General features: G+C 57.7%; 1 long non-coding RNA gene across 1 annotated transcript; it reads left to right on the top strand.

The window, feature by feature from the left end:
* Window positions 1–11,466: 11,466 nt before the first annotated feature.
* LOC139798746 (uncharacterized) lies at window positions 11,467–13,599 on the top strand. Its single transcript, XR_011726952.1, has 2 exons — window positions 11,467–12,446; window positions 13,292–13,599. It is a non-coding gene; the product is annotated as an uncharacterized lncRNA (long non-coding RNA).
* The last annotated feature ends 1,124 nt before the right edge of the window (window positions 13,600–14,723 follow it).

The following is a 14,723-nucleotide window of genomic DNA, read 5'->3' as shown; positions in this document are numbered from 1 at the left end:
GAAGTCACCTCATGGGAGCTGCCTCACTCCTCAGTAAACACTTGGCATGCTTGCAATGCTGCGGGGCTGTGCTACACTCCTGCCTGGGAAGCCCCCTCTCTGTGCCAAGAGCTGCCCCTCAACAAGCCCCAGGCTCAGCTGCCCCCGAGACCCTGCCTCGCCCCAGGCTTCTCCAGCAGCTCTCACCCCTCTGACTCCAGGCTTTGGCTGAGTGCTGTGACCTGGGCAAGTGCCAGGTCAGGCAAGTGGCGTCAGGGATAGGAGGAAACGCCACAAGCATCATTGGTCCTGGCCACAGGGAGCTGCACCCCCAGCAGCCACAGCTTCTGGGGATTTTCCACTCCGATGTCGGATAGTTGTTTAGGAAAAATACCTCGTGGAGGTTCCAGCCAGCTGGGGGGAAGCCCTGGCTCCGATGAGCAGTGTGATGGATGAGCAAACCTGCAGTGCCCCAGGGCCAGAGGCTGTGGAGGATGAAACCGGGTGCCCACTCTGCTCCCCCCCCCACAGCCTGCTGCGGTGGCACTCACAGAGCCCAGCTCACAGCACAAGGGGTTGTGTTTTACACCCCAGACAAGTGTGGCCACCAGGGACAGCCCTGGGCACAGACAAGGCCTCCATTCCTGGAATCTCATACTTTGACTTATGGTCCTGAGGCTTTTCTTCCTCCCTCTCTGTGGGCCACAAGTGGCTAGGAGGCACTGAGCTGGCTGGTTGGGTTCAGCATCACCCATGTTGACTCCACATCAGGCTGCCTTGTCCCTGGGATGTGGTTCTTCTATGGGTATGGGGGAGAAGCAGAGTGCTAGGGACCCCATGGGGACCACATGTACCTCCCTTTATACTACCAAGGGCAACATCCAGGTCCCTGACCAAGTGCAGGCTCTGTGCTGCTGAGAGCATGACAGCTTGGGTGCCTTGGGCTGCCCAAAATAGCTGTCCTCGCTCCCCTCGCTGCCTGGCCGCTGGGAGCTATCCCATGACAGCGTCCCAGGGACTCTCTCCCTTGAGCACCACCCTGCTCTGGTGTACTCCTGAGTTCTCTAACTGGGTAGGGTGTGTGGCTGCAGACCTGAGGCTCTGTGAACCCGCTGTCCCCCCCATACTGGCGCCCCGAGGCTGGGCAGGGCTTGCAGAGCTGCTCCCAGCTCCTGTTGCAACTTGGCAGCCAGCCATGCGCCACAGGGTGCCCCCCTTGCTGTCCCCATCCCTGTCCCTGCCAAACCACAATCCAGCCATATACAGAGACCAGGCTCACATCTCTCTGCTGCCAGCTCCCCCATTCTAGCCCGGCCAGCCAGCTCTGGGGCCTTGGCAAGAGGGTGTGGTGTTGCTTCCCTGTCCAGACTTGTGCTGTGTCCCTGGGGAGTGGTGGGCAGGCAGGTGGCTGAGAGTAAACCGTGGCTTGGTACTGGGGCCAGGCTGGGAAATGGCCCTGGGCTGTGGCATAGTGGCCCTCCCAAAGAGAGGACATGGGGGTGAGGGACAGGGGGCAACAACTGCACCACCAGCTTGGCAAAACAGCAGCTGGCACTTGCCCACATAGGATATTTCCTGATGGAGGTCCTTAGGGATGGTCCCCTAGGCCATCTTCTCTGCATTCTTGAGTGAAACCTGATGAGGTTGGTATGGGGTGCTGTGTGTGGATTGGGGGTCTGTTTGATGCTACGCGGGTCAGGGTTCCTGCATCTGGGATTATCTGTAGTAGGCTCTCTTAGTGTGAGCTCTAATAAATAGCATTTTAACTGACACTTAAAGAGCCTGAGTGCCTTTCCCACTGGGATTGTGACAAACCAGCACCTCCTGGTACAAAGCAAACACCATCTGTGTGAGGGTCCGTCCCGCAGTCTGAGAGGGCATCTGGAGGGTTCTCTGGCTGAAGTCCATGAGCCTCAAGAAAAGGTAAAATTCCTTTTGCTGATGGAGATGAACTGGTGCTATGGCGGCTGCCTGCAGGCACGGAGAGACGTAAGTGGTGGGGGCCCCCCAAGAGGCTGAGGGGGGGGGATTTCTCCAGCACAGGACTCACACTCCCCTCTCACGGGCAGAAGGGCTGGGGCCCGGCGAGGAGCTGCCGGCCTGAGCGGAGGGGAAAGAGGGACGGAGCCAGGGTGCTCCCCATCGCCAGGAGGGCTGGGAAGGGGCCGGGCTCCCTCTGTGGACCGCTGCCGCTCACTGCAGCTGCTGCCAAAGCAGCCGGGGCCGGATCCTGCCCCGATTCTGCTGCACCTCGGGTTTACTGTCCCCCGCGGGCAGTGGGGACAGCTGGGCACGGGTCCCCTGTTCCTCCGCTGCTGGCAGAGACAGGAGCTGCCTCCTTCCCTCGCTCCTCAGCTGCCGGGCACTGTCTCCAGAGCATCTCGTGTCGTCACTGGCAAGATCTTGAAGGAGCTCCAAAATATAAAGCTGGGGGTTAGCTCCCTGCGGAGCTGTTGACATCAGATAAAATCCAAAAATCTTGCCCTGTGGTGCTGGGAGTGTTCCCGAGCCTGAAAGCAAGCTTTGGAATGGCCAGGGACAAGGACAGGAACAGGGACTGGGACAGACATCCTGTGGACACAGCCAGGCTCTGCCACACAGAGTTGCCGATCCCCGGGACAGTCACCCTGTCTTGCCCTGCTGTGTGGCTTTGCAGTTCTTAATGTGACTTGGCAGCAGTAAGGAAAGCAGGAGCCTGAGGGCACAATTGCAAAAGGCTGGGAGGGATGGCCCAGACCAGGGGAGCGCCTGCGTGCCTGGTACCCATGGAGTGGGCATGCAGAGCCTGTTGTTCAGCCAGCCCTCAGTTCTGGCTGCTCAGAGGTAGTGTCATTTAAGCTTTTTTTTTTTTTTTTTTTTTTTAAGATTGATCCAGGAGGTGGGGTTTAAGGACAAACTGGAGGCAAAAGGCCCAGCATCAGAGTGGAATGAGGCACGGCACATTTATGGGAAGACATGGGGCTGTCTTAGCTGTCAAGGATAATCACAGGCTGGTGGGAATCACATCTGTCCTGGAGAAAAAGGGGAAGCTAAGATAGGATCAAATTAATAAGGACTGAATGGGTAGGGATCCTAATGCACATTGCCTTTGCCTTGTGGAAACTTGACCTCACTTGTCCAAACCTATTGGGTCCCTTTCCAAGATAAAGAATTCACTTGATAAAGACACTGTGAAGACCAGCAAGTCCTATAGTAAGATGAGCACAGTGGCACGTCCACACAGCACAGGGCTGCCAGCACTGAGGGATGCTCAGGTGAGCCTCCATGACAACTTGCAGGGGGTCCACAGAGGACATGGGACAGCCAGGCCTATGGGTGCCTGGAGGCTGCTCCGTACTTCACCACGGGGCAGGGGCAACACCAGCTCACTGCTGACTGAACTCTGCAGACGCAGCTCTGCGGGCAATGCTATCGCGACGAGGACAGAAAAACACCGAGCAGACGAGAAGTGCATAGGAACAAAGTGCCGCATTTCACTCAAAGCTGGGTAAAAGGGAAGAAGGGGACAGCGGGTCCCAGAGCTCCAAGGGCCAGAGCAGTAGAGGGGACCGGCCCGCTCCCCGCTGCCGGCAGAGGGAGGCAGACACCGAGGCGGGGAGAGCCGCGGCGGCGAGGCGGGGGATGCAGTGGCACCAGGACCAGCGGCTGCACGGGACAGGGGAACACGGGGACAGAGGGACATGGGCCAAAATCTGCGCAGCCGGGGAGGCACAGCCTACCCTACAGCCCCGGACCTGCTCCGAGCGCAGCCGTGATGAGCCCTGAGCTAAGATTTTGGGATGTAGCCCAAAGATTGCTCCTTACTCCGCAACCAGCCCAGTATGGCGCTGGGTGGTGGGATGGGAAGGTGCTGACTTGGCCCAGGGTGCTTTGGGCTCCGGGAGATGTGGACCTGCCTCGGTGGCACTGATATCCTCTCTGTACAGACATAGAGCCTGTGCCATAATCCCTAGGAGCACTGTCCCTCTGGGGGGCTGGCCTCTTCCTGCTTCCCAGAAGTGCCACTGTCCCCATAGCTGGGCTTCTGTGGCTTGCACCCCACCGTGGGTGTTGGTCCTGCAGTTGCCGCTCCTGGGGCACATCTGGTGCCTCTGGTGCACCCACCACCCATACTGACACGAGCTGTGCTGGGAGCTCCTACACACCGTCAGCACTGGATGCAGCCTGGGTGTGTCCTCAGCTAAATTTAAAGGACTTTGTGGTATAAATATCCTCCGTGATAAATAAACAGAGAGGCTAGATGTTTATCGGGGCCTTCCTGGCAGCCTCACGCCAGCGTGCCAGGCACCATGCACAGCTCCTGCTGTCATCCCTGGGATGTCTCCCCTGCTGGCAGCACAGACAGGTCCAGCATTGCCAAACAGGGATGGAGGACAAGGTTCTGCCCCATGCCACAGCCCTACCTTGATCCCACCAGGCCTCCAGGGGAAAAGGTCCAGCAGCTATTGCTGCCTTTCTAGAGATGCTGACTCCACCTGTTTGCTAGTGGGAGCAGGGGTGTCCCCAGGCCCTGAGCTGTCCCTGTCACCATCCTTGTTTGCCTGGTGCCCCAGGAACAACTTTGCATAGTGACAGAGGGTAGTAAGTCTGGCACTCGCTGTGGCTGTTATGAGACATCATCTGCCTGGCCCTGAGGACCACCCTGGGGACCTGTGCCATGCTGCTGTGGTCCTGGGAACCCTCCTGGCCATGAGCTGGTGTATGAGGAGTCCCTGGATTGTTCCTTGGCCACCATGGAGCTACTGTGGGGCAAGGGCAGAGCTACATTGAGCAGTGGGGTCAGGACCACAATAGGAGGAGGATCTAGAGTACAATGTGGGGCAGAGCTGGAGGTGCTGGGGTGGAGCCAGGGCCATGTGGATGGGAGGTGAGAACCAAGCAGAAGGGTAGGAACAGTCTCATGGTGCTGGCAGAAGCCCCTGTGGGCCCAGTGCCCACCCATGCCTGCCCACCATGAGTGTCCTGGCACTGCTACTGTAGGGCCACCCCACACTGGCACCAGCCTGTACATACCCAGATTCACTTGCCTCCTCCCAGCCCCACTGGTGGTGTTCTCTGGAGCTCCATGGGTGCCCCTTGGGAATTAAGGCTTTTTGTAGGATGTGCAGCCTCTCTGCAGCTGTGGGATGTCATCAAGGCCAGGAGCAGCAGCACTATGCCCCCACCTGCCCCTATCTCTGTACTCTTGGCTGTGGTTTAGGCCAGTTCCTCACAGTCTTTTTTGGACTGCCCATTTCCAGCCCCTGTCCATCAACCTGCACCTCTCACAGCCTCCCACTGCCCACTTCCACCAGGTTCTAACCAACCTGCCAGGTAGTGCTGTATATCCTTCTGCCACATGGCTCCCAGTATGTGGCCATTCCAGCCCTCCTGCCACACATGAGGGTTTGAGCATCCCTCTGTGAGACTCAGCAGCTTCTCTGGGTACCATGGCTGTGCATGGAGGATGGGTTGAGCTGGAGGGGATGTTCTGATGGTGATGCTGCCTTCAGCAAGGCCCCACTGGTCTGTGCCATGCTATGTTGTGTGGTGGCAGTGGGCTGCAGGTGTGCTGGGCAGACAGCAGGTTGGCTGCACCTTGCAGAGGTGTAAGGAAAAACACGTTGGAACCTGGTAAAAGGTCATCAGAATTTGCCCAGAGCTGGTCCCCAGCACTGCCAAACTGTTCCCGGCTGGCTCAGATCCACTCTCTTCACCATCTGCAGCCTGGGGTTAATGAGTAGCTCCAGGGTACACAACTGGAGGGTCATTAAACAGCAGTCGAACAAGCCGGGGGCTGCCAGCAGCACTCAAACAAAGGGGGCTGATTCACTGTTTGCTCTGTGACATATTTGCTGTGGCTGGGAGTGAGGGAATGTTTGTGTGGTGCGGGGCAGGACAGAGAGGCGACACGGGGACTGTGCCATGAGAGGGACAGCACACACCACTGCAGTTCTGCCGACTGCAGGTGGGCTTGCCTGGCATGGCCATGAGTGCCCTCGGCACACTGGGGTGTCCCTGTACCGCTTGGTGTGTCTATCCACCCTGGAGACCTGAGGTCACTGAGCTACTCAGCACCAACCTCCCCAAGCCTGGCAGCCTGCTGCAGCATCCTCATCAGTCCATTGTCCTCAGAAATCTCTTGAATCTGTTCTCAAGTGAGCAAATGGGAGGAGACAGGGATGGGGGTACCTGGCTGATGTGGGAAAAGACCCCCTCGCCCTCCTTAGAAGATAATTATTCCTGATCCTGGTGTGAGGCTACTTGTGGCTCAGGGATAGCTGGGAAAGATGCTGGGGGGTGACATGTGTTCCCCACTGAGCCTCACTTGTCTCCATTGCTGTCCCCAGAAAGCCAACAGGGGAAGGTTGCTTCCTGATTAGTTCACTATCTAATTAGCCTGGCTGAAGATGCATCACATGTGCAGTCGGTGTGCTCATGCGCACACACAGGTGTACATGCACACACGTGTCTGTGCACACTCGGCAGCCCCAGGGCCAGGACACTGACAAGGGAACACGCTGCATCCTCAGGGAAATGCTAAGACAAGTGTGGTGTTCAGCAAAGACGCTTCTTCATGCCAGGGCCTGCCATGCAGCCAGCTTCCCTAATGCAGCAGTGATGGGCTGGGGCACGTAGGCTATACCATCCCCGTGAGCCCTCAAACCGCTCCAGCTCCAGTGCTCTTGGCACTGCCTGGCACAGCCTTTTCCCACAGCTGAGAGTGTACTGCACCTTACTGGGTCATCTCACCGCACCCTGCCTGGATCACCCACCCCCCCCCCCATATACAGGGATGGGAGCTGCTGAGCTCTTGGTGGCTGTTGGCCATAAAGATGAGGAGGTGTCCTCCAGCTCACCCTGGCATGTGCCCCCACCATGGGGATCCTGCTGGCCGTGTCAGGTGTGCATGTCCAGCCACAGGGGGGGTGAGCACCTGTCCCTGATTCTAGCTTCCTCCCCAGCATCCTACGGGTGTGTGTGGATTCCTGTCCATGGGGCAGTAAAATCCTGGTACTATGGCACTGTGAGTCTCCTGGCCCAGAAAAGTGTGAGTGTAAGCCCACCCTGCACAGGCTCACAGCATGGCAGCCCACCTGCACACCCCTTCCTGCCCCTCCGGGCCCTGCAGCCTCCTGGGCTGAGGGTGGAGAGTTGTAGATTCCTTTCCAGGTGGAGGATTTCTCTTCTTGGGAGCAGTGAATTATCCCCAGCCCATCACACACAATCTGTCTGCCTCTCCACTTTCCTTCTTGCCAGGTTGCCTGCACAGTGCCTGCTTGATGTCCCAGGTGCACCAGGGTCCCATCACAGGGTCCTGCCTGTGCACACATTGTGTCCAGCCTGGGTTGCCCACATCCTTTTAGCATCACCGGGTGCAGTGCCCCAGGAGGGCTGAAGCCTGTCTGAACACTGGCCATGTGATCTTGGCTAAGGTGGGGACCTGCACCTCCATCCCCAAAGGCCTGAAAGCACCCTTGGCACCCACAACAGGGTATAGGCTGGTTGTGCTCCTCTCCCTGCTCTGCCTGGCTGCTCCCAGATACAGCATCCAGCTGTGTCCAAGCAGTCAGACCCTACAGCCATGGACTCAAATATGTGTTCCCAAACCTGCCCCCATGCTGGCCCCTGCATGGGTGAGCAGCATCAGGGGACAACTGGCCTAATTCACCTCTGCTCCTCATACTGGTCGGGTCCAGGTCTGATGCAGGCTGGAGCCCATTGTCAAGGATCCATCTCATGCTAGGTACACCCTTGCCACCAGAAACATGGTATCCCAAGACAGGACATCACAGCGGAATGGGTTTCACAGCTGGGACCAAGATCCCCAGGACTGGGGGTGACATTGCTAAGAATGTCCCCCCAGCTGACACACTGAGGCCAGGCAGCCAAGCTGGACTCAGGACTCCTGGATCCACAGCCAGACTCCCTCAGCTGAAGCATCCCCTCAGCACAGCACAGCAGGGGGGTGAGAACCACTGGGATTTGCTGAGTTCAGCCCTTTGGTACCCACTCTTTGCCCGGGGCATCCTCATCCACCTGCCTCTGTTGGGGGCAGTATCTGAAGGGATAAAAGCCTGTCATTATCCAGCCTAGGGAAGCCTCCCTGTGCCCAGAGCCAGCCCCCTGCCCTGATAATCACAGTCCCCTCTTTATCCAGCCCCTCATTCAGCCCTGATGAAGGGGAACAGCAGGGGATCCAATTAGAGACAAAATGACAGGCTGGGTCAGGGATCCTGCTCTTACCTGTCCTGGCCCCAGGCGAGAATTACTCACATGTGAGGGTCCTGGGCGGCATATTTGGAGGACAACAGGGACCATGTGGGCTTATTGTGGCACTGTTGTCCAGAACCCTTGCCCTAGACACCCCTGTGATTTTCAGAGCCTGCAGATGCTTCTCAGATGCTGCTGCAAGGTATCAGCCCATGGTCTGCATGTCCCTTTGTGTGCCAGGCAAGTACAACCCAGGCACATGTGTGTACAGGTGTGCCAGGCTCTGCCACCTTCTCATGCACAGGCTCCTTCTGCAGTGCAAATCTCTCCTGTCCCATCCAGGGCAGCTCACTTGGTGCACAACACCATGGCAGTCCCTGGTTCTGCCCATGGTGCTGGGCACATTCTGGATCTGTTGGGGCACGCAGACTCTTCAGTGGCCCCAAAGTTTGGGTCCTATGGCTGATCTATCCTCATCCTCAGTGTTGGCAAGGAGAGGGTGCAGGACAGGCTGTGGGAGCCTGGGCAGGGAAGGGTTATGGCCACAGTGGGATTCGGTTCCCAGCACCTTGCTAGCAGAAGTTGTGGGGTTCATTTATCAGGTGGTGATGGCAGGGATGGGAGTCATTAGGGTTGAAGAGCTGAGCTCAAGGACCCAGCCTCCAGGCATCTCAAGGCTCTACGCCTGCTCTTCCAGCCAGGATCTGGCCTTGCTTGCTCAGGGCAAAGACCCTGATTCAGAATTGGGATTGGTCAGCCCCAATTCTCCATCCCAAGGGCTTCCCAGAAGTTGTCCCACCACTTACCTCCTGCCCTCACACCCAGCACAGCAGTTGCTGGGACATCACACCTGATGGGCTTCCAGAAAGTCTTAGGATGAGAGTTCTTCCATCCCTTTAGTGAGGAAGCAGCCCCCGGATATGATGAGGATATCAAGCAGGACTTCTAGCCCTGGGATCCTATGTCTTCCTGCCAAGGGATTGTCCCACTGCAACCCTGGCTGCCCAGTCCCTGCTCCAGGTCCAGGTAATTACAGTCCCTGGCAGCAATTCCCTGTGGGAATAAATGGTATGGGTTGTGATGCCCAGGGACCTGCACTTCCCCTTCCCTGGCCAAGAGCCTGCATCCTGCCCAACGCTGCCAGAAGGAGAGCTTGGAGACACAGCCTAGCATGGTGTATATGGGATGTCCCCAGGGCAGTTCCATGGCTGCTGGGGACCCCGAAATGGGTCTGGCATCACCATGGTACCCCAGCCCCACACTCTGTCTCTCACTGAATGATGTTTTTGAGAATGCATGGAGCTGGGCAGAGCTTCTGGATTGGTGCTTGTGGCTTCTCCAGGGTTTAACCAAGCACATCTCTTCTGCCATGCTCTCTGCTTTGGAGTCCCCATGTGCAGGGGAGGGGTGGGATGCATGAACTGTCCTGCTGCCAGGGCTGGAGTGGTGGCACAGCCTGAGCTGCCCTGGGCAGTTTGTGGAGGCAGCAAGGCAGGGCAGGGCTCAGCACAGCAAGTGGCTTCCATGCTCCTGCCTGTGACCACAGCTACATCCTCTGCTCAAAACTGTCCTCACCCTCAGTGAGGATCTGAGAGCCACTCTCAGCAGCAAAGGGTTTTTCCATGGCTATCATGAGTCTGGCCAAAGATCTGACCTCTCCCCAAGGCCAAGCATCTCTCTGTTACGGCCCCATCCTGCACAGTGGGAGGGAGAGCCCAGCTCACTGGAGTCATCCCAGACCAGCTTTGCCTGTCCAGCTCCCAGACCTGGGCAGCTCCTGCCCTCCTGGCCAGCCTTGGTGGGCACTTCTCCCTGGACTGTGGTATGGGGAGATGGCTGTCCCAACCAGGGATAATCCTGCCAGCACGTCCTCCAGTCATGGTGGCAAAAGAACGGCACCTGTGACTGACTTGCCCAGCCAGTCCAGCTGCCCCAACCACCCAGTGGAGAGGCAGCAGGTTTCTCCCTGCACCTCCCATCCCTGGTGTGACTCAGTGCCCGCCTGTCATCAGTGCTGGTAGTCCTGATCCCTCTCCGCCCGCTCATCACCCAGGCAGGGCAGCTGTGGCACAGTGGAGAGCCAGCCAGCACCAGGGAGGGATGACAGAGCTGGGACATGGGGTTGGGAAGGCAGGGCAGTGGCCAGGACGATGTGTTGTCCCAGCTTGGTGCTCCAGGAACTTGCCTATCCGGATGGGGAAGAGGCAGGTGCCAAGCAGCCATCCGGGAAATCGCAGCAAGACCCAACATGACTGGCCTGACAGGCTGGGAAACAGCCGGAAGGAGACAGCCCAGCCCCTGTGTCATGGCTTGGAGCCACTGCTCTGGGGAGAGGCACCAGGAAGGGCTCAGGGCTGCTTCCCAGCCACCTGCTCGCACGGGAGCTCGCCAGCCCGCAGCCAAGTGAGCCAGCGGTGCTCACTGGCATTCCGCTGTGTACCAGGAACTGCTACAGAAACGCTTCCATCTGTATGTGTGTGGAGCAGGTGGATGAACACACACCCTAACACCACCACCATCTTGTGGTGTCCACCTGTGTATATATGTGTGGCTGCCATTGTCCCCCCTAAAGGTGCTGTGCACATCACATCCCCCATATGTGTACCCCCAAATATGCTGTGTGCACATCAGCGTGTGTCTCCCCCTCGCATGCACCTCTGCAAATACCCCATCTGAATGCATGCGAACCCTTCACACACGTGTACATGCCCTACACACAGGCACACATCATATACATGCCATACACCCCCATCACATCCATGCACAGCCCACCTGGACCCCATTCCAGGGGTTCTGTAGGGGCAGGAGGTAAGTAATGAGGCAGAGCAGGGTTGATGGAGTGAGGCAGGAAATAGAGAGTATCTCCACCCCATGCTGACCCCACCGGGCACCTGGTGCCACCTCTTCTCTTCATCTTATCCCCATGGCTCTCCTGGCACCCAGTGTCACCAGCCAAGTGCTTCTCATGAATTCAAGACCTCAGTGGAAGTTACGTTTGCAAGTGTTGGGCCACCCCTGGTGCTGAGGGTGACACTCCTGGTGTGCCCAGATAGGGATGTGGGGCAGTGGAGGTGGCTGTGAGCAGTGGCTGGGGCTGGGCAGGACGGTTGCTTGGCAGGGTGAGGTTGCTGGCAGCACTGTGGCACTCTTCGAAAGACTCAGGTGCGGCGAGCTGGGGCAGGAGATGGAGGATAGCGAGGCTGCCTGCAGTGCCCAGAGATGGGACACTGGGGCCTGGAGTGGTGGCAGAAGATGCAGATCCCTTCCCCAGGCTGCTTGGGGAGAAGGGGACAGAGATGGGTGCGGAGCAGGACCTCCAGCGCTGAAGCTTTCCTGGGGCAGGGCAGGAGCATTCACCCTGCGCTGCCGGGGCCCAGTGTGGGAAACCCAACCCCAGAGCAGTGGAGGCCATCCTGAAGGGTCCCCACAGGGACAGCCGCCCATCGCCTTGCGAGGAGCCATGTATAGCCACTGGAGCCGGCACAGGCTGCCGGCAAGGCCAGGAGCAGGTAAAGGTTTTGGCAGTGGAGGTGTTGGTGATTCAGAGCAAGGAGGAATGTGGAAAATGCAGCTCGGCCGCCATGCCACGTGAGGTGCAGGCAGGGCCAGGCCTGCCAGGCGGGCTCCATCCACGGCTGTGTGCACAGTGGGCTGGGGCAGGCAGAGCAGAGTGCTCTGCTGACGAGGCTCTGCCGAGGCCCTAATTAAGTGTGTGGGTTGCCGGGATGGGTTCAGCTCGTCCTCCTCTGCAGCGTTGAGCAACTGTGCGGCAGCCTGGCACAGCGTGGCCTCCTGCCCTGCTGGCAGCAGCAGCTGGCCAGGATGCTTTTGGGAGCCCGGTGGCCACGGGCTTAGCCCCATCCTGCCACTACAACCCTGCGCTGGGTGGTGGTGGCAGGAAGCAATCGCCAGTGTCAGAACAGTGAGAAGAAAAGCTGTCTGAGTTTGCAGGGTGTTGGGGTGTGGGAAGTATGGACCCCAGCTCCAGGCTTGGGTGTCCCACTGTGGCATGCCACAGCCTCTGTGCCCATGGGTGCTTTCTGTGCCCCCATTGCCCTCTAGGCCCCTCAGCCTCAGGAGTATTTGCCCACAAAGGAGATCTCACGTCCCTGGGAGTAACTCTCCAGGGATCCCCCTGTCCTCTCAAGGTGTCATTTGGGGGTGTCATGAGATGCTTCTCCACTCCCAGATGCCTCCAACAACCCCAGGACAGGCAGAGGATGGCTCTGGAGACCTGCTATTGCTGACAAGACCTGGAGCATCAGCATCTGCAGGTAAGATTGCCTTCAACCAGGAATGGAACAGACCCCACAGGAGCAGACAGCAGCAGCTCCCAGACACCCACACTCTCCACCTGGGGCAGAGCTTGCAAGTCCCTCTGGGCAGGGCTAATGCATGCCCAAAGGGAAGCAACGAAGGGAATTAATGCCGCAGGTAGAGAGAAAAGCTGCTGAGAGGTGGGTCCCAGCTGGCGGCTTTCCTGGAGCATCCCAGGAGTGCAGTATAGACTTGTGTTGGCAGGAAGGACAGGAACAAGGCCATCAGCAATCCAAGTAACCACAGTGCTCAATCATCGGTCAAAAGTTGTCTGAGGCCTTCAACAGAATGCATGGCAGAGGCTGCAAAGCACAAAGGGGTTGTTGGTATCTTCTCTTCCACCCATGACTGTGCTGATGACATCTTCCTGGACTAGGGACAGGTCCTCAGGGTCCAGGTGGGATGAAAATAGCATCCAGATATTTGTCTGGGGGCAAACAGACATGTTATACTTTTCTGCTTGTCCTTGTCCTACCAAAGGATGACTTGGAAAGGCAAAGACCTAGGGCCAGAGGGGTTCAGGAACCAGGGAGCACACCCAGTGCAGTGGTCTGGGAGTGGGGGTCATTTACAGGCAGGACTGGTTCGGATGCCTGGAAAAGGCAGTGAGAGTCAAGAGGTGATGCCACAGCTGGGGTAGGGACATCCAGGGGCAGAGGGCACCCTCTGGACCATGGGCAGTGAAAGGCAGGAGGGCAGGAAGCTGTGGGGTCAAAGTGAGTCAGGTGCAAGTCATGGTCAAACAAAAGGTGAGATGCTTGGATAAGAACTGCATCCGACTCAGAGTTTCCACCTCTTCCAGAGAGTGATCACAGGGAACTGCCAGGGACCAGCCAAGACCCTCCATTGCATTTATCCAGCACTGGGAGCAGGTGGTGATTGCATCCCAATGCCTTTGGGACCCTGGAGCCCAGATCTGAAGGGGGGAAGGAACAGCACTTGTTCCTTCCCAGAGTTCTCATCCAATACAATGTTCTGTGGCATGTGGGTCCTGAGGGGATCCCAGCAGGAGTCCAGTAGCCAGCCTGGGAACATGGGCTGAAAGCCCGTATCTTCCTGGAGTGCCCAGGCAGAAGCTGTTTGAATTAAATAGGAGAGATTTCCCCCTTATTAGCGGGCTATTAATCACATTCAGTTTTTTTTTAAATTGAGCTGTTGCACAACAGGTTGAGTAACAGCCTAATAACAGGCTGTAAATCTCAGTTTGCTCTCCGGGAGATTACAGATGTTAATAACAGATAATGACCCACAACTCACGAGCTGCTCCTCTCCCCCACCCCTTTGATCCCTCTGCTCTGCCCCTCACCACATCCAGCCCCAGGATGGAGTGGAGTTGCAGGGAACACCACAAAAATGCCAGACCCGAGGCTTAAATGTCTCCATCCTGAGTCTTCCCTGCTGCCATCAGTGCAGGAGTTTGAATCTCATGCACAATCAGGGGCTACTCTTGGGTTTGCTACTGTCCTGGACATGGCAAGACCAGAACACATGGCTCACTGCAGGAGATGGCTTCACTGAGACAGGCACCTGCTTGCTGCAGCAGCCTCACAGAGGCTGCGAAACCTCCTGGGGAGGTTTCTAAGGATGATCCCAACTCCACCTCCTGCCTGCTGCCCCCATCCCTACCTGATCCCTTGACCCAGAGGTCCTTTCCCAAAATGAAGGCTGACCATCTGGATGCATTCGGACGTGACTTTCTGTCCTCCCTGGATGTGTGCACATGCTGCCTGCATCCTCCCTCTGGGGTACCTCACCCCTAAGAGTCCCAGTGGTTGTGTGAGGTGTTGGCTCAGCCTCGGGACCTGCTCTGTGGACAGGGGGAAGGGTTTGATGTGTATTTCCCCCAGAGGGGAGAAAAGGGGGCAAAAAGAAGTGGGGAGTGGTTTTCTCCTGTCCCTTGTCCTGGGTCTGGCACCACCACACCAGAGGATGTCCCCTGCTGGTGGCAGCTGTTCCTGTCAGCATCCTGCCCCAAACCCTGTGAGATCTGGGCCCATGGCTACTGCTATGGGGAAAGCTCAGGAACTGTGGGGAGCCAAGGAGCTGAGTACAGGAGGAGTTGCTCAGTAGGCAGGGTCAGTGAGGGCCCTGGGTCACTGCCAGCTTTCCCTGACAGGGTGGGACAGACACAGTCACCTGGCATCCCCCTGCACCCTCCATTCACTCCGGGCAACACCTAACAACCATTAGGCACGGCAAAACCTAATCCCCTGCCCAAGGACTCATCCCCAGCA

Source organism: Heliangelus exortis, chromosome 8, assembly GCF_036169615.1.
Source record: "Heliangelus exortis chromosome 8, bHelExo1.hap1, whole genome shotgun sequence".
Taxonomy (NCBI): domain Eukaryota; kingdom Metazoa; phylum Chordata; class Aves; order Apodiformes; family Trochilidae; genus Heliangelus; species Heliangelus exortis.
This window is presented reverse-complemented; position numbering and strand designations above follow the sequence as displayed.